The sequence below is a fragment of the Miscanthus floridulus genome, unplaced genomic scaffold (genome assembly GCF_019320115.1).
Source record: "Miscanthus floridulus cultivar M001 unplaced genomic scaffold, ASM1932011v1 fs_222_1, whole genome shotgun sequence".
NCBI classification, from domain to species: Eukaryota; Viridiplantae; Streptophyta; class Magnoliopsida; order Poales; family Poaceae; genus Miscanthus; species Miscanthus floridulus.
In genome coordinates, this window is record NW_027096405.1 from 35,627 (window position 1) to 59,101 (window position 23,475).

The 23,475-nt window shown below is 46.3% G+C and overlaps 1 pseudogene; it reads left to right on the forward strand.

Annotated features, from left to right (window-relative positions):
* The first annotated feature begins 4,025 nt into the window (after nt 1–4,025).
* LOC136530856 (cation-chloride cotransporter 1-like) lies at nt 4,026–22,534 on the forward strand (annotated as a pseudogene).
* The last annotated feature ends 941 nt before the right edge of the window (nt 22,535–23,475 follow it).

Sequence of the window (23,475 nt, forward strand, 5' to 3'; positions counted from 1 at the left end):
GTGTTGTACACATCTTGTGTTACAAGACATTGTGGACAACACACATATACATGTCTAATAGAAAGAACTCATATAAACTAGTGGCCATGCACATGCAGCGTACACATGTTTATGATTGTTCATCACCTCCTCGAGCGCCATTGATGCCCCCTCCAGTTCCTTCCATATCATCTCTTCTTGCGCACCACCTCGGTACATTTCCTCGACGACTGCGACCGCCACCTACAGGTGGCATAAAATGCCATGGCGCTCCTACTCAGCTTCGATCAGGGCACCAACGAGTTCATCTCCCACCTGCCGGGCATGAGCGTCATCGCCCTAGGCCATCTAGTCAGCGAGGCCAGTTGCGTGACTGCGTCATCCACTGCCTTCACATGAGGAACTTCCTTGTTGGCCCACCGACCCCGCTCCTCTCAGCGCTCTGCCAAGACAGTCACATGGACGACCCCTGCTGCTTACCCATCAACTGAGATCTTATATTGCGCGGCGTCGCCGATCTCCTTGATGGCGTGTGCACGCTCATTTTCGACGATCTCCTGTACCACTTGCTGCACCACTATCAGATGGGCCTCGTCGGCCGCAACCCAGAGTTCGAACCGTCCTAAGCTAGGGTCATTGTCACTATGTCGGAGGCCTATCCCTCCATGTTCGTGACATTCTCTCAGGGTCAGGTAGTCCAACGAGACGAGATCTTTAGCTACTTTATGCAGTATGTTCTTGAAAGGGTTAATTCTTGAATGTTAGAGTTAATTCTTGAATGTTGTGCCATTTTGGACTCAATATGTGCATGACATTTCCCACATCTTTGTTTTCATCGGGAATCCACCTCTTCAAGAAGCAATTTCGGTAGAAACTATGAACACTAGGTGTCTGCACAATAAAAAAGTTTATTACTTCAGAATACAGTAGAAAAAATGTCTAACGGATAATGATACATAGTGGTACATGAATATTATGGCTACCCGAAGTAAATTAAATGACGAAAGTATTAGTCATTTATAAGTGTTGTACACATCTTGTGTTACAAGACATTATGTACAACACACATATACATGTCTAATAGAAAGTACTCATATATAAACTAGTGGCCATGCACCTGCAACGTACACATGTTTATGATTGTTCATCACCTCCTCGAGCGCCATTGATGCCTCCTCTAGTTCCTTCCATATCACCTCCTCTTGCGCACCACCTCGGTATGCTTCCTTGACGACTCCGACCGCCACTCACAGGTGGCACAAAATTCCATGGCGCTCCTACTCTGCTTCGATCAGGGCACCAACCAGTTCATCTCCCACCTACCGGGCATGACCACCATCACCCTAGGCCATCTAGTTAGCGAGGCCAGCTGCGTCATCCCCTTCCTTCACATGAGGAACCTCCTCGTTGGCCCACTGACCCTGCTCCTCTCAGCGCTCTGCCAAGACAGTCGCATGGACGACCCCCGCTGCTTACCCGTCAACTGAGATCTCATCGTGCGCGGCGTCGCCGATCTCCTCGATGGCGTGTGCACGCTCATTTTCAATGATCGCATGTACCAGTTGCTGCACCACTATCAGATGGGCCTCGTCGGCCGCAACCCAGAGCTCGAACCGTCCTAAGCTGGGGTCATTGTCACTGTGTCGGAGGACTATCGCTCCATGTTCGTGACATTCTCTCGGGGTTAGGCAGTCCAATGAGACGAGATCTTTAGCTACTATAGGGAGTTTGTTCTTGAAAGGGTTAATTCTTGAATGTTAGAGTTAATTATTGAATGTTGTGCCATTTTGGACTCGATATGTGCATGTCATTTCTCACATGTTTGTTCTCATCCGGAATCCACCTCTTCAAGAAGCAATTTTGGTAGAAACTACGAACACTAGGTGTCTGCACAACAAAAAAGTTTATTAGTTCAGAATAGAGTAGAAAACAAATGTCAAACGGAGAATGATAGATAGTGGTACATGAATATTATGGCTACCCGAAGTAAAATAAACAAAGAAAGTATTAGTCATTTATAAGTGTTGTACACATCTTGTGTTACAAGACATTGTGGACAACACACATATACATGTCTAATAGAAAGAACTCATATAAACTAGTGGCCATGCACATGCAGCGTACACATGTTTATGATTGTTCATCACCTCCTCGAGCGCCATTGATGCACCCTCCAGTTCCTTCCATATCATCTCTTCTTGCGCACCACCTCGGTACATTTCCTCGACGACTGTGACCGCCACCTACAGGTGGCATAAAATGCCATGGCGCTCCTACTCAGCTTTGATCAGGGCACCAACGAGTTCATCTCCCACCTGCCGGGCATGAGCATCATCGCCCTAGGCCATCTAGTCAGCGAGGCCAGTTGCGTGACTACGTCATCCACTGCATTTTATGCCCATCGAGGCTCCTGTAAACGCCCGGGACTAAAAGACCTTTAGTCCCGGCTGATAATACCAGCCGGGACTAATTGATTTGGTCGTGTTCAGTTGCATCGGACCAGCCGGGACTAAAAGTTCAGTGCTGGCCATCAGCTCATAAAGCACGGCAATAAATGCACTAAAACTTAGAGCTTTAGAGCTTAGAGCTTAGAGCATGGCAATAAATGCAACCGGGACAGCATGCTGTCAGTCCCGGCTCAAAAGACTGCCGGTTACAGTTTCAAGCTTTAGTCCCGGTTGGTGTTACCAACCGGGACTAAAGGGTCCTTTAGTCCGGGTTGATGTTACCAACCGGGACTAAAGGGTCTACCTTTAGTCCCGGTTGGTGTTACCAACTGGGACTAAAGGTTGGAGGACTTTTAGTCCCGGTTGGTGGCTCCAACCGGGAGTAAAGGTCCAACCGAAACTAAAGGTCTCCTGCCACTGTGCCGAGCGCAGTAGCCGTTGGGCAGGGACCTTTAGTCCCGGTTGGAGACACCAACCGGGACTAAAGGTTTCTCTAGTCCTGGGCGTAAAAAATGCCGGGACTAAAGCTAAATTTCGAAGTGGATCAAAAGTCGTTTCTCTACTAGTGACCGCTACCTACAGGTGGCATAAAATGCCATGGCGCTCCTACTCAGCTTCGATCAGGGCACCAACGAGTTCATCTCCCACCTGCCGGGCATGAGCATCATCGCCCTAGGCCATCTAGTTAGTGAGGCCAGTTGCGTGACTGCGTCATCCACTGCCTTCACATGAGGAACTTCCTTGTTGGCCCATCGACCCCGCTCCTCCCAGCGCTCTGCCAAGACAGTCACATGGACGACCCCTGCTGCTTACCCGTCAACTGAGATCTTATATTGCGCGGCGTCGCCGATCTCCTTGATGGCGTGTGCACGCTCATTTTCGACGATCTCCTGTACCACTTGCTGCACCACTATCAGATGGGCCTCGTCGGTCGCAACCCAGAGCTCGAACCGTCCTAAGCTAGGGTCATCGTCACTGTGTCGGAGGACTATCGCTACTTGTTCATGATATTCTCTCGGGGCCAGGCAGTCCAACGAGACGAGATCTTTAGCTACTTTATGGAGTATGTTCTTGAAAGGGTTAATTCTTGAATGTTAGTTAATTCTTGAATGTTGTGCCATTTTGGACTCGATATGTGCATGACATTTCCCACATGTTTGTTTTCATCGGGAATCCACCTCTTCAAGAAGCAATTTTGGTAGAAACTACGAACACTAGGTGTCTGCACAATAAAAAAGTTTATTAGTTCAGAATACAGTAGAAAACAAATGTCTAACGGATAATGATAGATAGTGGTACATGACTATTATGGCTACCCGAAGTAAAATAAACAAAGAAAGTATTAGTCATTTATAAGTGTTGTACACATCTTGTGTTACAAGACATTGTGTACAACACCCATATACAGGTCTAATAGAAAGAACTCATATAAACTAGTGGCCATGCATGTGCAGCATACACATGTTTATGATTGTTCATCACCTCCTCGAGCGCCATTGATGCCTCCTCCAGTTCCTTCCTTATCACCTCCTCTTGCGCACCACCTCGGTACATTTCCACGACGATTGCGACCGCCACCTACAGGTGGCACAAAATGCCATGGCGCTCCTACTCTGCTTCAATCAGGGCACCAACGAGTTCATCTCCCACCTACCGGGCATGAGCACCATCGCCCTAGGCCATCTAGTCAGCGAGGCCACCTGCGTCATCCACTGCCTTCACATGAGGAACATCCTCACTGGCTCACCGACCCCGCTCCTCTCTGCGCTCTACCAGGACTGCCGCATGGACGACCCCCTCTTCTTCCATGTGAACTGGGATCTCATCATCCGCAGCGTCGCCGATCTCCTCGATGGCATGTGCACGCTCATTTTCGACGATCGCCTATACCACTTGCTGCTCCACTATCAGACGGGCCTCGTTGGCCGCAACCTAGAGCTCGAACCGCCCTAAGCTAGGGTCATCGTCACTGTGTCGGAGGACAATCGCTCCAAGTTTGTGACATTCTCTCGGGGTCAGGCAGTCCAACGAGACGAGATCTTTAGCTACTATAGGGAGTATGTTCTTGAAAGGGTTAATTCTTGAATGTTAGAATTAATTATTGAATGTTGTGCCACTTTGTACTCGATATGTGCATGACATTTCCCACATGTTCGTTTTCATCGGGAGTCCACCACTTGAAGAAGCAATTTTGGTAGAAACTACGAACATTAGGTGTCTGCACAACAAAAAAGTTTATTTGTTCAGAATACAGTAGAAAACAAATGTCAACCAGATAATGATAGATAGTGGTACATGAATATTATGGCTACCTGAAGTAAAATACACAAAGAAAGTATTAGTCATTTATAAGTGTTGTACACATCTTGTGTTACAAGACATTGTGTACAACACACATATACATGTCTAATAGAAAGAACTTATATATAAACTAGTGACCATGCACGTGCAACATACACATGATTATGATTGTTCATCACCTCCTCGAGCACCTTTGATGCCTCCTCTACTTCCTTCCATGTCACCTCCTCTTGCGCACCACCTCGGTATGCTTCCTCGGTGACTGCGACTGCCACCCACAGGTGGAACAAAATGCCATGGCGCTCCTACTCTGCTTCGATTAGGGCACCTACTAGGTCATCTCCTACCTGCTGGGCATGAGCACCACCGCCCTAGGCCATCTAGTTAGTGAGGCCAGCTACGTCGTCCACTACCTTCACATGAGGAACCTCCTCGCTGGCCCACCAACCCTGCTCCCTCTACGCTCTGCTAGGACAGCTGTATGAATGACACTCTCTTCTTACCCGTCAACTGAGATCTCATCGTGCGTGGCGTCGCTGATCTCCTCGATGGTGTGTGCACGCTCATTTTCGACGATCGCCTGTACCACTTGCTGCACCACTATCAGATGGAGCTCATCGGCCGCAACCCAAAGCTCCAACCGTCCTAAGCTAGGGTCATTGTCACTGTGTCAGAGGACTATCGCTCCATGTTCGTGACATTCTATCGGGGTCAGGCAGTCCAACGAGATGAGATCTTTAGCTACTTTATGGAGTATGTTCTTGAAAGGGTTAATTCTTGAATGTTGTGCCATTTTGGACTTGATATGTGCATGCCATTTCCCACATGCTTGTTTTCATCGGGAATCCACCTCTTCAAGAAGCAATTTTGGTAGAAACTACGAACACTAGGTGTCTACACAATAAAAAAGTTTATTACACTACTAGAAAACAGACCTTTCACCCACTTCGATTTTAGCCTTTAGTCTCGATATTTTTTGCGTTCGGGACTAAAGGACTTTTAGTCCCGGTTCGTAATACCAACTGGGACTAAAAGTCATCTTTAGTCCCGGTTGGTGTCACCAACCCGGAGTAAAAGTTCATCAACTTTTAGTCCCGGTTGGTAAAACCAACCGGGACTAAAGGGTGACCTTTTAGTCCCGGTTGGTGTCTTCAACCGGGACTAAATGTCTTTTACCCGGGACTAATGGTCTCCCACGAGTCTATTCAAAAGGAGAGCGCACATGACTCTATCACAAGTGGTGTGCAGTTGAGTTGGTAATGTACCTACGCGCGAGGAGAGAGGTGTTGGGATCGAATCTCACGTAGAGCAAGCGAGGCCTCGAGGATTTCCTTTATTTTTTTCTTCCGTGGGTGACCTTTAGTCCCGGCTCCCAGACCCGGGACTAAAGGTGTGGACCTTTAGTCCCAGGAATTTAGTCCCGGTTGGGAAAACCGGGACTAAAGGGCCTTCCCAACCGGGACTAAAACCCGTTTCTCTAGTAGTGTTAGTTCAGAATACAGTAGAAAACAAATGTCTAATGGATAATGATAGATAGTGGTACATGAATATTATGGCTACCCGAAGTAAAATAAACGAAGAAAGTATTAGTCATTTATAAGTGTTGTACACATCTTGTGTTACAAGACATTGTGGACAACACACATATACATGTCTAATAGAAAGAACTCATATAAACTAGTGGCCATGCACATGCAGCGTACACATGTTTATGATTGTTCATCACCTCCTCGAGCGCCATTGATGCCCCCTCCAGTTCCTTCCATATCATCTCTTCTTGCGCACCACCTCGGTACATTTCCTCGACGACTGCGACCGCCACCTACAGGTGGCATAAAATGCCATGGCGCTCCTACTCAGCTTCGATCAGGGCACCAACGAGTTCATCTCCCACCTGCCGGGCATGAGCGTCATCGCCCTAGGCCATCTAGTCAGCGAGGCCAGTTGCGTGACTGCGTCATCCACTGCCTTCACATGAGGAACTTCCTTGTTGGCCCACCGACCCCGCTCCTCTCAGCGCTCTGCCAAGACAGTCACATGGACGACCCCTGCTGCTTACCCATCAACTGAGATCTTATATTGCGCGGCGTCGCCGATCTCCTTGATGGCGTGTGCACGCTCATTTTCGACGATCTCCTGTACCACTTGCTGCACCACTATCAGATGGGCCTCGTCGGCCGCAACCCAGAGTTCGAACCGTCCTAAGCTAGGGTCATTGTCACTATGTCGGAGGCCTATCCCTCCATGTTCATGACATTCTCTCAGGGTCAGGTAGTCCAACGAGACGAGATCTTTAGCTACTTTATGCAGTATGTTCTTGAAAGGGTTAATTCTTGAATGTTAGAGTTAATTCTTGAATGTTGTGCCATTTTGGACTCAATATGTGCATGACATTTCCCACATCTTTGTTTTCATCGGGAATCCACCTCTTCAAGAAGCAATTTCGGTAGAAACTATGAACACTAGGTGTCTGCACAATAAAAAAGTTTATTACTTCAGAATACAGTAGAAAAAATGTCTAACGGATAATGATACATAGTGGTACATGAATATTATGGCTACCCGAAGTAAATTAAATGATGAAAGTATTAGTCATTTATAAGTGTTGTACACATCTTGTGTTACAAGACATTATGTACAACACACATATACATGTCTAATAGAAAGTACTCATATATAAACTAGTGGCCATGCACCTGCAACGTACACATGTTTATGATTGTTCATCACCTCCTCGAGCGCCATTGATGCCTCCTCTAGTTCCTTCCATATCACCTCCTCTTGCGCACCACCTCGGTATGCTTCCTTGACGACTCCGACCGCCACTCACAGGTGGCACAAAATTCCATGGCGCTCCTACTCTGCTTCGATCAGGGCACCAACTAGTTCATCTCCCACCTACCGGGCATGACCACCATCACCCTAGGCCATCTAGTTAGCGAGGCCAGCTGCGTCATCCCCTTCCTTCACATGAGGAACCTCCTCGTTGGCCCACTGACCCTGCTCCTCTCAGCGCTCTGCCAAGACAGTCGCATGGACGACCCCCGCTGCTTACCCGTCAACTGAGATCTCATCGTGCGCGGCGTCGCCGATCTCCTCGATGGCGTGTGCACGCTCATTTTCAATGATCGCATGTACCAGTTGCTGCACCACTATCAGATGGGCCTCGTCGGCCGCAACCCAGAGCTCGAACCGTCCTAAGCTGGGGTCATTGTCACTGTGTCGGAGGACTATCGCTCCATGTTCGTGACATTCTCTCGGGGTTAGGCAGTCCAATGAGACGAGATCTTTAGCTACTATAGGGAGTTTGTTCTTGAAAGGGTTAATTCTTGAATGTTAGAGTTAATTATTGAATGTTGTGCCATTTTGGACTCGATATGTGCATGTCATTTCTCACATGTTTGTTCTCATCCGGAATCCACCTCTTCAAGAAGCAATTTTGGTAGAAACTACGAACACTAGGTGTCTGCACAACAAAAAAGTTTATTAGTTCAGAATAGAGTAGAAAACAAATGTCAAACGGAGAATGATAGATAGTGGTACATGAATATTATGGCTACCCGAAGTAAAATAAACAAAGAAAGTATTAGTCATTTATAAGTGTTGTACACATCTTGTGTTACAAGACATTGTGGACAACACACATATACATGTCTAATAGAAAGAACTCATATAAACTAGTGGCCATGCACATGCAGCGTACACATGTTTATGATTGTTCATCACCTCCTCGAGCGCCATTGATGCCCCCTCCAGTTCCTTCCATATCATCTCTTCTTGCGCACCACCTCGGTACATTTCCTCGACGACTGCGACCGCCACCTACAGGTGGCATAAAATGCCATGGCGCTCCTACTCAGCTTTGATCAGGGCACCAACGAGTTCATCTCCCACCTGCCGGGCATGAGCGTCATTGCCCTAGGCCATCTAGTCAGCGAGGCCAGTTGCGTGACTGCGTCATCCACTGCCTTCACATGAGGAACTTCCTTGTTGGCCCACCGACCCCGCTCCTCTCAGCGCTCTGCCAAGACAGTCACATGGACGACCCCTGCTGCTTACCCATCAACTGAGATCTTATATTGCGCGGCGTCGCCGATCTCCTTGATGGCGTGTGCACGCTCATTTTCGACGATCTCCTGTACCACTTGCTGCACCACTATCAGATGGGCCTCGTCGGCCGCAACCCAGAGTTCGAACCGTCCTAAGCTAGGGTCATTGTCACTATGTCGGAGGCCTATCCCTCCATGTTCGTGACATTCTCTCGGGGTCAGGTAGTCCAACGAGACGAGATCTTTAGCTACTTTATGCAGTATGTTCTTGAAAGGGTTAATTCTTGAATGTTAGAGTTAATTCTTGAATGTTGTGCCATTTTGGACTCAATATGTGCATGACATTTCCCACATCTTTGTTTTCATCGGGAATCCACCTCTTCAAGAAGCAATTTCGGTAGAAACTATGAACACTAGGTGTCTGCACAATAAAAAAGTTTATTAGTTCTGAATACAGTAGAAAAAAATGTCTAACGGATAATGATACATAGTGGTACATGAATATTATGGCTACCCGAAGTAAAATAAATGAAGAAAGTATTAGTCATTTATAAGTGTTGTACACATCTTGTGTTACAAGACATTATGTACAACACACATATACATGTCTAATAGAAAGTACTCATATATAAACTAGTGGCCATGCACCTGCAACGTACACATGTTATGATTGTTCATCACCTCCTCGAGCGCCATTGATGCCTCCTCTAGTTCCTTCCATATCACCTCCTCTTGCGCACCACCTCGGTATGCTTCCTTGATGACTCCGACCGCCACTCACAGGTGGCACAAAATTCCATGGCGCTCCTACTCTGCTTCGATCAGGGCACCAACCAGTTCATCTCCCACCTGCCGGGCATGAGCACCATCACCCTAGGCCATCTAGTTAGCGAGGCCAGCTACGTCATCCCCTTCCTTCACATGAGGAACCTCCTCGTTGGCCCACTGACCCTGCTCCTCTCAGCGCTCTGCCAAGACAGTCGCATGGACGACTCCCGCTGCTTACCCATCAACTGAGATCTCATCGTGCGCGGCGTCGCCGATCTCCTCGATGGCGTGCGCACGCTCATTTTCAACGATCACATGTACCAGTTGCTGCACCACTATCAGATGGGCCTCGTCGGCCGCAACCCAGAGCTCGAACCGTCCTAAGCTAGGGTCATCGTCACTGTGTCGGAGGACTATCGCTCCATGTTCGTGACATTCTCTCGGGGTTAGGCAGTCCAACGAGACGAGATCTTTAGCTACTATAGGGAGTTTGTTCTTGAAAGGGTTAATTTTGAATGTTAGAGTTAATTATTGAATGTTGTGCCATTTTGGACTCGATATGTGCATGTCATTTCTCACATGTTTGTTCTCATCCGGAATCCACCTCTTCAAGAAGCAATTTTGGTAGAAACTACGAACACTAGGTGTCTGCACAACAAAAAAGTTTATTAGTTCAGAATAGAGTAGAAAACAAATGTCAAACGGAGAATGATAGATAGTGGTACATGAATATTATGGCTACCCGAAGTAAAATAAACAAAGAAAGTATTAGTCATTTATAAGTGTTGTACACATCTTGTGTTACAAGACATTGTGGACAACACACATATACATGTCTAATAGAAAGAACTCATATAAACTAGTGGCCATGCACATGCAGCGTACACATGTTTATGATTGTTCATCACCTCCTCGAGCGCCATTGATGCCCCCTCCAGTTCCTTCCATATCATCTCTTCTTGCGCACCACCTCGGTACATTTCCTCGACGACTGCGACCGCCACCTACAGGTGGCATAAAATTCCATGGCGCTCTTACTCAGCTTCGATCAGGGCACCAACGAGTTCATCTCCCACCTGCCGGGCATGAGCATCATCGCCCTAGGCCATCTAGTTAGCGAGGCCAGTTGCGTGACTGCGTCATCCACTGCCTTCACATGAGGAACTTCCTTGTTGGCCCACCGACCCCGCTCCTCTCAGCGCTCTGCCAAGACAGTCACATGGACGACCCCTGCTGCTTACCCATCAACTGAGATCTTATATTGCGCGGCGTCGCCGAACTCCTTGATGGCGTGTGCACGCTCATTTTCAATGATCTCCTGTACCACTTGCTGCACCACTATCAGATGGGCCTCGTCGGCCGCAACCCAGAGTTTGAACCGTCCTAAGCTAGGGTCATTGTCACTATGTCGGAGGCCTATCCCTCCATGTTCGTGACATTCTCTCGGGGTCAGGTAGTCCAACGAGACGATATCTTTAGCTACTTTATGCAGTATGTTCTTGAAAGGGTTAATTCTTGAATGTTAGAGTTAATTCTTGAATGTTGTGCCATTTTGGACTCAATATGTGCATGACCTTTCCCACATCTTTGTTTTCATCGAGAATCCACCTCTTCAAGAAGCAATTTTGGTAGAAACTATGAACACAAGGTGTCTGCACAATAAAAAAGTTTATTAGTTAAGAATACAGTAGAAAAAATGTCTAACGGATAATGATACATAGTGGTACATGAATATTATGGCTACCCGAAGTAAAATAAACGAAGAAAGTATTAGTCATTTATAAGTGTTGTACACATCTTGTGTTACAAGACATTATGTACAACACACATATACAAGTCTAATAGAAAGTACTCATATATAAACTAGTGGCCATGCACCTGCAATGTACACATGTTTATGATTGTTCATCACCTCCTCGGGCGCCATTGATGCCTCCTCTAGTTCCTTCCATATCACCTCCTCTTGTGCACCACCTCGGTATGCTTCCTTGACGACTCCGACCGCCACTCACAGGTGGCACGAAATTCCATGGCGCTCCTACTCTTCTTCGATCAGGGCACCAACCAGTTCATCTCCCACCTGCCGGGCATGAGCACCATCAGCCTAGGCCATCTAGTTAGCGAGGCCAGCTGCGTCATCCCCTTCCTTCACATGAGGAACCTCCTCGTTGGCCCACTGACCCTGCTCCTCTCAGCGCTCTGCCAAGACAGTCCCATGGATGACCCCCGCTGCTTACCCATCAACTGAGATCTCATCGTGCGCGGCGTCGCCGATCTCCTCGATGGCGTGTGCACGCTCATTTTCAACGATCGCATGTACCAGTTGCTGCACCACTATCAGATGGGCCTCGTCGGCCACAACCCAGAGCTCGAACCGTTCTAAGCTGGGGTCATCGTCACTGTGTCGGAGGACTATCGCTCCATGTTCGTGACATTCTCTCGGGGTTAGGCAGTCCAACAAGACAAGATCTTTAGCTACTATAGGGAGTTTGTTCTTGAAAGGGTTAATTCTTGAATGTTAGAGTTAATTATTGAATGTTGTGCCATTTTGGACTCGATATGTGCGTGTCATTTCTCACATGTTTGTTCTCATCCGGAATCCACCTCTTCAAGAAGCAATTTTGGTAGAAACTACGAACACTAGATGTCTGTACAAGAAAAAAGATTATTAGTTCAGAATAGAGTAGAAAACAAATGTCAAACGGAGAATGATAGATAGTGGTACATGAATATTATGGCTACCCGAAGTAAAATAAACAAAGAAAGTATTAGTCATTTATAAGTGTTGTACACATCTTGTGTTACAAGACATTGTGGACAACACACATATACATGTCTAATAGAAAGAACTCATATAAACTAGTGGCCATGCACATGCAGCGTACACATGTTTATGATTGTTCATCACCTCCTCGAGCGCCATTGATGCCCCCTCCAGTTCCTTCCATATCATCTCTTCTTGCGCACCACCTCGGTACATTTCCTCGACGACTGCGACCGCCACCTACAGGTGGCATAAAATTCCATGGCGCTCTTACTCAGCTTCGATCAGGGCACCAACGAGTTCATCTCCCACCTGCCGGGCATGAGCATCATCGCCCTAGGCCATCTAGTTAGCGAGGCCAGTTGCGTGACTGCGTCATCCACTGCCTTCACATGAGGAACTTCCTTGTTGGCCCACCGACCCCGCTCCTCTCAGCGCTCTGCCAAGACAGTCACATGGACGACCCCTGCTGCTTACCCATCAACTGAGATCTTATATTGCGCGGCGTCGCCGAACTCCTTGATGGCGTGTGCACGCTCATTTTCAATGATCTCCTGTACCACTTGCTGCACCACTATCAGATGGGCCTCGTCGGCCGCAACCCAGAGTTTGAACCGTCCTAAGCTAGGGTCATTGTCACTATGTCGGAGGCCTATCCCTCCATGTTCGTGACATTCTCTCGGGGTCAGGTAGTCCAACGAGACGATATCTTTAGCTACTTTATGCAGTATGTTCTTGAAAGGGTTAATTCTTGAATGTTAGAGTTAATTCTTGAATGTTGTGCCATTTTGGACTCAATATGTGCATGACCTTTCCCACATCTTTGTTTTCATCGAGAATCCACCTCTTCAAGAAGCAATTTTGGTAGAAACTATGAACACAAGGTGTCTGCACAATAAAAAAGTTTATTAGTTAAGAATACAGTAGAAAAAATGTCTAACGGATAATGATACATAGTGGTACATGAATATTATGGCTACCCGAAGTAAAATAAACGAAGAAAGTATTAGTCATTTATAAGTGTTGTACACATCTTGTGTTACAAGACATTATGTACAACACACATATACAAGTCTAATAGAAAGTACTCATATATAAACTAGTGGCCATGCACCTGCAATGTACACATGTTTATGATTGTTCATCACCTCCTCGGGCGCCATTGATGCCTCCTCTAGTTCCTTCCATATCACCTCCTCTTGTGCACCACCTCGGTATGCTTCCTTGACGACTCCGACCGCCACTCACAGGTGGCACGAAATTCCATGGCGCTCCTACTCTTCTTCGATCAGGGCACCAACCAGTTCATCTCCCACCTGCCGGGCATGAGCACCATCAGCCTAGGCCATCTAGTTAGCGAGGCCAGCTGCGTCATCCCCTTCCTTCACATGAGGAACCTCCTCGTTGGCCCACTGACCCTGCTCCTCTCAGCGCTCTGCCAAGACAGTCCCATGGATGACCCCCGCTGCTTACCCATCAACTGAGATCTCATCGTGCGCGGCGTCGCCGATCTCCTCGATGGCGTGTGCACGCTCATTTTCAACGATCGCATGTACCAGTTGCTGCACCACTATCAGATGGGCCTCGTCGGCCACAACCCAGAGCTCGAACCGTTCTAAGCTGGGGTCATCGTCACTGTGTCGGAGGACTATCGCTCCATGTTCGTGACATTCTCTCGGGGTTAGGCAGTCCAACAAGACAAGATCTTTAGCTACTATAGGGAGTTTGTTCTTGAAAGGGTTAATTCTTGAATGTTAGAGTTAATTATTGAATGTTGTGCCATTTTGGACTCGATATGTGCGTGTCATTTCTCACATGTTTGTTCTCATCCGGAATCCACCTCTTCAAGAAGCAATTTTGGTAGAAACTACGAACACTAGATGTCTGTACAAGAAAAAAGATTATTAGTTCAGAATAGAGTAGAAAACAAATGTCAAACGGAGAATGATAGATAGTGGTACATGAATATTATGGCTACCCGAAGTAAAATAAACAAAGAAAGTATTAGTCATTTATAAGTGTTGTACACATCTTGTGTTACAAGACATTGTGGACAACACACATATACATGTCTAATAGAAAGAACTCATATAAACTAGTGGCCATGCACATGCAGCGTACACATGTTTATGATTGTTCATCACCTCCTCGAGCGCCATTGATGCCCCCTCCAGTTCCTTCCATATCATCTCTTCTTGCGCACCACCTCGGTACATTTCCTCGACGACTGTGACCGCCACCTACAGGTGGCATAAAATGCCATGGCGCTCCTACTCAGCTTTGATCAGGGCACCAACGAGTTCATCTCCCACCTGCCGGGCATGAGCATCATCGCCCTAGGCCATCTAGTCAGCGAGGCCAGTTGCGTGACTACGTCATCCACTGCCTTCACATGAGGAACTTCCTTGTTGGCCCACCGACCCCGCTCCTCTCAGCGCTCTGCCAAGACAGTCACATGGACGACCCCTGCTGCTTACCCATCAACTGAGATCTTATATTGCGCGGCGTCGCCGATCTCCTTGATGGCGTGTGCACGCTCATTTTCGATGATCTCCTGTACCACTTGCTGCACCACTATCAGATGGGCCTCATTCGGCCGCAACCCAGAGCTCGAACCGCCCTAAGCTAGGGTCATCGTCACTTGTGTCGAGGACTATCCGCTCCATGTTCATGACATTCTCTCGGGTCAAGCAGTCCAACGAGACGAGATCTTTAGCTACTTTAGGGAGTCTGTTCTTGAAAGGGTTAATTCTTGAATGTTAGAGTTAATTATTGAATGTTATGCCATTTTGGACTCGATATGTGCATGACATTTCCCACATGTTTGTTTTCATCGGGAATCCACCTCTTCAAGAAGCAATTTTGGTAGAAACTACGAACACTAGGTGTCTGCACAACAAAAAAGTTTATTAGTTCAGAATACAGTAGAAAACAAATGTCAAACGGATAATGATAGATAGTCATACATGAATATTATGGCTACCCAAAGTAAAATACACAAGGAAAGTATTAGTCATTTATAAGTGTTGTACACATCTTGTGTTACAAGACATTGTGTACAACACACATATACATGTCTAATAGAAAGAACTATATATAAACTAGTGGCCATGCACCTGCAACGTACACATGTTTATGATTGTTCATCACCTCCTCGAGCGCCATTGATGCCTCCTATAGTTCCTTCCATATCACCTCCTCTTGCGCACCACCTCGGTATGCTTCCTTGACGACTCCGACCGCCACTCACAGGTGGCACAAAATTCCATGGCGCTCCTACTCTGCTTCGATCAGGGCACCAACCAGTTCATCTCCCACCTATCGGGCATGAGCACCATCACCCTAGGCCATCTAGTTAGCGAGGCCAGCTGCGTCATCCCCTTCCTTCACATGAGGAACCTTTTCGTTGGCCCACTGACCCTGCTCCTCTCAGCGCTCTGCCAAGACAGGCGCATGGACGACCCCCGCTGCTTACCCGTCAACTGAGATCTCATCGTGCGCGGCGTCGCCGATCTCCTCGATGGCGTGTGCACGCTCATTTTCAACGATCGCATGTACCAGTTGCTGCACCACTATCAGATGGGCCTCGTCGGCCGCAACCCAGAGCTCGAATCGTCCTAAGCAGGGGTCATCGTCACTATGTCGGAGGACTATCGCTCCATGTTCGTGACATTCTCTCGGGGTTAGGCAGTCCAACGAGACGAGATCTTTAGCTACTATAGGGAGTTTGTTCTTGAAAGGGTTAATTCTTGAATGTTAGAGTTAATTACTGAATATTGTGCCATTTTGGACTCGATATGTGCATGTCATTTCTCACATGTTTGTTCTCATCCGGAATCCACCTCTTCAAGAAGCAATTTTGGTAGAAACTACGAACACTAGGTGTCTGCACAACAAAAAAGTTTATTAGTTCAGAATACAGTAGAAAACAAATGTCTAACGGATAATGATAGATAGTGGTACATGAATATTATGGCTACCCAAAGTAAAATAAACAAAGAAAGTATTAGTCATTTATAAGGGTTGTACACATCTTGTGTTACAAGACATTATGTACAACACACATATACATGTCTAATAGAAAGAACTCATATATAAACTAGTGGCCATGCACGTGCAGCATACACATGTTTATGATTGTTCTTCACCTCCTCGAGCCCCATTGATGCCTCCTCTAGTTCCTTCCATATCACCTCCGCTTGCGCACCACCTCGGTATGCTTCCTCGACGACTACAACCGCCACCCATAGGTGGCACAAAATTCTATGGCGCTCCTACTCTGCTTCGATCAGGGCACCAACCAGTTCATCTCCCACCTGCCGGGCATGAGCACCATCGCCCTAGGCCATCTAGTCAGCGAGGCCAGCTACATCATCCACTGCCTTCACATGAGGAACCTCCTCGTTGGCCCACCGACGACGCTCCTCTCACGCTCTACCAAGACAGTCGCATGGACGACCCCCGCTTCTTCCCCGTCAACTGAGATCTCATCGTGCGCGGCGTCGCCGATCTTCTCGATGGCGTGTGCACGCTCATTTTCGACGATCTCCTCTACCACTTGCTGCACCACTATTAGATGAGCCTCATCGGCCGCAACCCAGTGCTCGAACCGTCCCTAAGCTAGGGTCATCAGTCACTGTGTCAGAGGACTATCGCTCCATGTTCATGACATTCTCTCAGGGTCAAGCAGTCCAACGAGACGAGATCTTTAGCTACTATAGGGAGTATGTTCTTGAAAGGGTTAATTCTTGAATGTTAGAGTTAATTATTGAATGTTGTGCCATTTTGGACTCGATATGTGCATGACATTTCCCACATGTTTGTTTTCATCGGGAATCCACCTCTTCAAGAAGCAATTTTGGCTAGAAACTACGAACACTAGGTGTCTGCACAACAAAAAAGTTTATTAGTTCAGAATACGAGTAGAAAACAAATGTCTAACGGATAATGATAGATAGTGGTACATGAATATTATGGCTACCCGAAGTAAAATAAACAAAGAAAGTATTAGTCATTTATAAGTGTTGTACACATCTTGTGTTACAAGACATTGTGTACAACACACATATACATGTCTAATAGAAAGAAGTCATATATAAACTAGTGGCCATGCACGTGCAGCGTACACATGTTTATGATTGTTCATCACCTCCTCGAGGGCCATTGATGCCTCCTCCAGTTCCTTCCATATCACCTCCTCTTGCGCACCACCTCGGTATCCTTTCCTCGACGACTGACGAACCGCCACCCACAGGTGGCACAAAATGCCATGGCACTCCTACTCTGCTTCGATCAGGTGCACCAACCAGTTCATCTCCCACCTGCCGGGCATGAGCACCATCGCCCTAGGCCATCTAGTCAGCGAGGCCAGCTACAGTCATCCACTGCCTTCACATGAGGAACCTCCTCGCCGGCCCACCAACCTGCTCCTCTCTGCGCTCTGCCAGGACAGCCGCATGGACGACCCCCTCTTCTTCCCCATGAACTGAGATCTCATCATCCGCAGCGTCGCAGATATCCTCGATGGCGTGTGCACGCTCATTTTTGATGATCAGCTATACCACTTGCTGCACCACTATTAGACGGGCCTCATTGGCCGCAACCTAGAGCTCGAACCGCCCTAAGCTAGGGTCATCATCACTGTGTCGGAGGACTATCGCTCCATGTTCGTGACATTCTCTCGGGGTCAGGTAGTCCAACGAGACGAGATCTTTAGATACTTTATGGAGTATGTTCTTGAAAGGGTTAATTCTTGAATGTTAGAGTTAATTCTTGAATGTTGTGCCATTTTGGACTCGATATGTGCATGACATTTCCCACAAGTCTGTTTTCATCGGGAATCCACCTCTGCAAGAAACAATTTCGGTAGAAACTACGAAAACTAGGTGTTTGCACAATAAAAAAGTTTATTAGTTCAGAATACAGTAGAAAACAAATGTCTAACGAATAATGATAGATAGTGGTACATGAATATTATGGCTACCCGAAGTAAAATAAACAAAGAAAGTATTAGTCATTTATAAGTGTTGTACACAACTTGTGTTACAAGACATTATGTACAACACACATATACATGTCTAATTGGAAGAACTCATATATAAACTAGTGGCCATGCACCTGCAACATACACATGTTTATGATTGTTCATCACCTCCTTGAGCGCCATTGATGCCTCCTCCAGTTCCTTTCTTATCACCTCCCCTTGCGCACCACCTCGGTATGATTCCTTGACGACTGCGACCGCCACTCACAGGTGGCACAAAATTCCATGGCATCCTACTCTGCTTCGATCAGGGCACCGACCAGTTCATCTGCCACCTGCCGGGCATGAGCACCATCGCCCTAGGCCATCTAGTCAGCGAGGCCAGCTGTGTCATCCACTGCCTTCACATGATGAACCTCCTCGTTGGCCCACCGACCCCGCTCCTCTCAGCGCTCTGCCAAGATAGTCGCATGGACGAACCCCGCTGCTTACCCATCAACTGAGATCTCATCGTGCATGGCGTCGCCGATCTCCTCAATGGTGTGTGCACGCTCATTTTCGATGATCGCGTGTACCACTTGCTGCACCACTATCAGAAGGGCCCCATCGGCCACAACCCAGAGCTCGAACTATCCTAAGCTAGGGTGATCATCACTGTGTCGGAGGACTATCGCTCCATGTTCGTGACATTCTCTCGGGGTCAGGCAGTCCAACGAGATGAGGTCTTTAGCTACTATAGGGAGTAAGTTCTTGAAAGGGTTAATTCTTGAATGTTAGAGTTAATTATTGAATGCTGTGCCATTTTGGACTCGATATGTGCATGACATTTCCCACATGTTTGTTTTCATCGGGAATCCACCTCTTCAAGAAGCAATTTTGGTAGAAACTACGAACACTAGGTGTCTGCACAACAAAAAGTTTTAATAGTTCAGAATACAGTAGAAAACAAATGTCTAACGAATAATGATAGATAGTGGTACATGAATATTATGGCTACCCGAAGTAAAATAAACAAAGAAAGTATTAGTCATTTATAAGTGTTGTACACATCTTGTGTTACAAGACATTGTGTACAACACACATATACATGTCTAATAGAAAGAACTCATATATAAACTAGTGGCCATGCACCTGCAATGTACACATGTTTATGATTGTTCATCACCTCCTCGAGCGCCATTGATGCCTCCTCTAGTTCCTTCCATATCACCTCCTCTTGCGCACCACCTCGGTATGCTTCCTTGACGACTGCGACCGCCACTCATAGGTGGCACAAAATTCCATGGTGCTCCTACTCTGCTTCGATCAGGGCACCAACCAGTTCATCTCCCACCTGCCGGGCATGAGCACCATCACCCTAGGCTATCTAGTCAGCGAGGCCAGCTGCGTCATCCACTGCCTTCACATGAGGAACCTCCTTGTTGGCCCACCGACCCCGCTCCTCTCAGCGCTCTGCCAAGACAGTCGCATGGACGACCCCCGCTACTTACCCATCAACTGAGATCTCATCGTGCGCGGCATCGCCGATCTCCTCGATGGCGTGTGCACGCTCATTTTTGATGATCGTCTCTACCACTTGCTGCACCACTATTAGACGAGCTTCGTCGGCCGCAACCTAGAGCTCGAAGCGCCCTACGCTTGGGTCATCGTCACTATGTCGCAGGACTTTCACTCCATGTTCGTGACATTCTCTCGGGGTCAGGCAGTCGAATAAGACGAGATCTTTAGCTACTTTAGGGAGTATGTTCTTGAAAGGGTTAATTCTTGAATGTTGTGCCATTTTGGACTCGATATGTGCATGACATTTCCCACATGTTCGTTTTCATCGAGAATCCACCTCTTCAAGAAGCAATTTTGGTAGAAACTATGAACACTAGGTGTCTGCACAACAAAAAAGTTTATTAGTTCCGATTACATTAGAAAACAAGTGTCTAATGGATAATGATAGATGGTGGTACATGAATATTATGGCTACCCAAAGTAAAATACACAAAGAAAGTATTAGTCATTTATAAGTGTTGTACACATCTTGTGCTACAAGACATTGTGTACAACACACATATACATGTCTAACAGAAAGAACTTATATATAACTAGTGGCCATGCACGTGCAGCACACACATGTTTACGATTGTTCATCACCTCCTCGCGCGCCATTGATACCTCGTCTAGTTCCTTCCATATCACCTCCTCTTGTGCACCACCTCGGTCGGGGTCAAGAGGGCTGAAACTTAATAGTGATCTCAGAATATCTTTAGCTTGCGCTTTCCGTTGTTGGACGTAGATGGACTTTTGGTTGCCAGAATATACTACAAGAAATGTGTTGGTTTATGACGTTTATGGCATGGCATCAGGTCAAAATGTCAATAAATCAACTAGTTTATGACGTTTTTTCTAGAGGCATCGATCTCAACTTAGTGACAAAAGTAAATGTATGTCACAAAAAATGTCTTAAAGGTAGTCCAATAGTTGCTTGACCTGTCTTTCAATATATTTTCTAGGTTCTGTAGACATATCAAATGGTGCAAACAATGAACATCCTGTCCAAGAGGATCAAACAAGTAACATTGTAGCCCATCGAACTAGACATATTTCAAACATTGATGTTGGAAACTAATTAAGAGTCCTATATACAATGTTTCCGTAGGCATATAGTTGCCGCCCTCTAGCCACCCTCTAGCCGCCATCTAGTTGCCCTCACTTTTTTGATGCATATCCAGGCGTTCCGCAGAGAAGATGAACCCAGAATTTTTTTTTGTTGGGCCTATCATCATTCCTATATAAGTATATGAGATTGCTGAGCCAACTTAATTAGCTTTCTCTGTGATCAGTCATACAGATAGCTTCAACCAATGTAGAGTTGATTTATTTTTTCTTTTGTGCCATTTCGGACAGGATATGTGCACAACACTTCCCACACATACTATTTCCATCAGTTATCCACGTCTTAAAATATTTTTTGGCAGAAGTTGTGGACACATGGTGTCTGGACAATAAAAAAGTGTAGTTTAATATATGGTAGGAAAGAAATGTTTAATGGAGAATGATAGACAATGTTATAGGGATATTATGACTACCTGAATCAATATACACCAAACAAGTATTAGATATGTATATGTGTTGTACGCATCTTGTCTAACAAGACAATGTGTACAACAGACACGAAATTATGGACACAGAGTGTTCGCACGACAAAAAAGTTCGTTAGTTCAAAATACGTTAGCAAACAAATGTTTAATGCATGGATAACGATAAACAAAGGTGCACTACAGACGGCCGGCATGTTGATGACGACGCCAAGCAACATCGGTAGCAAGAAGTGCGTGCGGTCACAGAGCTGAGCAGGAGCTTTAATCAGCGATCGATCGAACTTGGCGATGGAGGTGGAGCCACGGAAGCCGGCGACCCTTCCTGGGGATCTCCTGCTTGAGATCATCGTGCGCTAGGACGAGGTCACGACCGTCGTCCGCTGCGTCATGGGATCTAAGCCCATATGTGCCACGCCATGCTTGATCTAGGCTTCCTCGCCTGCCTCAGACGTAGGCCGGAGGCCAACGGCGGATTCGACCCGGGCCTCCTTATTGCTGTGTCCTACCGGCTGACTACCGGCACCGGCACTGGCATCGACTCCATCGTCGTCCAGCCATCCGGGCGCCTCCGTTTCGAGAACGATCTACTTCTGGGATCGTCTAAATGACTGCATTATTGCTAACAAGGCTGTTGTTATTGTGAAAGGACTTGATGAGTGGCCTAATGATCTACCAGAGACTGTATGGGCACAGAAGCCGAGGTGCTAAAGGCTGATGTGAAAAAGTATCTGTATGATCTGCGGATGCAAGCTGAGGTTATTGTTGTGACCATGAAGTCAATGGAAGCACATTCTGAGATCATCCCTAATGCTAAGAAGAATACGCAAGCGCTCAGGATAGAATCAGAGCATACCTTTCTCAGATGGAGGAGACTGTGCACAAAGGGAAGGGCGTACGTCCACTGATGGAGGATGTCAGGCAAAGTCGTGGTCAATGAAAAGAAGGTTGAGAAGTTCCTCTATACGATGCTAAAGCTGAATACGACTACCGTCAAGTACAACATGATGGTGGCCGTGGTGCTGGTGAGCCTCCCACCACCACCTCTGAACCACCCGGCCTATTGCTACATGGAATATATGGATATGCTTGTCGTGAATGTCCCACGGATGCTGATAGTTAGGGGATATAGAAGAGATGTCACACTTTTCACGTGATTGGATTTGATACGCATTTATAAGCTAGCTAGCTCCTTTGGTGGTTATATATACCGTGTCAGTGTGATGGTGGTTGCTCTCATGCTTAGCTAGCTGCATGGATTTTACTGCTTAGTTTGGAATTTGGAATCCATTTTGTAGATGTATACTTGCATAGGATTTAGTTACATTCTTTGTATACCGAAGACATTTGCACGGATATAAAATACATAGTCTAGAGATTATTTTTTATATAGAGAAGCTCCAACGCTGTGTCTATTGTTTTATTTTGTATTCCACCTTCAGTAAAATACAAAAATAGATTTTCTTTCTTATATTATAGGAAAGCACGTAACAATTGATGTTCATATTTGGAACTGGAACTATTTGTTACAATTTGAGTTATGTAATCATATAAATAAATATTGAAGTTCTAGATTGAAGAACTATTTCTCATCATTCTCCTCTCTTGTAATATAAAGGCTGGGTCACTGTTGTAATAAACATTGAAGTTATGTAACTATTGATGTACATATTTGGAACTACTTGTTATTACAATTTCTTTCTTGTAATTGATGTTCATTGTCGCAATCCATTGTTTCTCAAAGGCTAGGCAGCTTCAGTATATACTGGCTGGTTTGCTGTACATCCCAAAAGGCTAGTGGCGAAGTGTGCTAGCTCACTGCATTCCTAGGCCAGCACTACACCACAACCCTTAAATAGCATCTAACTTCTGTTGCTAAAAGTTTACAATTACCATTGAACGGTGAGTCGCTAAAGGGTTTTCTTGGACCGTCAGTTGCTAATATTAAATACTGAGATGGATGGTCAATTGCTATAAATATTTTGCTTTTGCGTTGAATGGTCAGTCACTATATGTCAGCAACTGAGTCAGATCGTCCGTCGCTAAATAAATTATCCACTGGCGCGATGTTTTCGGCCTGTTCCCGCAAAAATTTTGG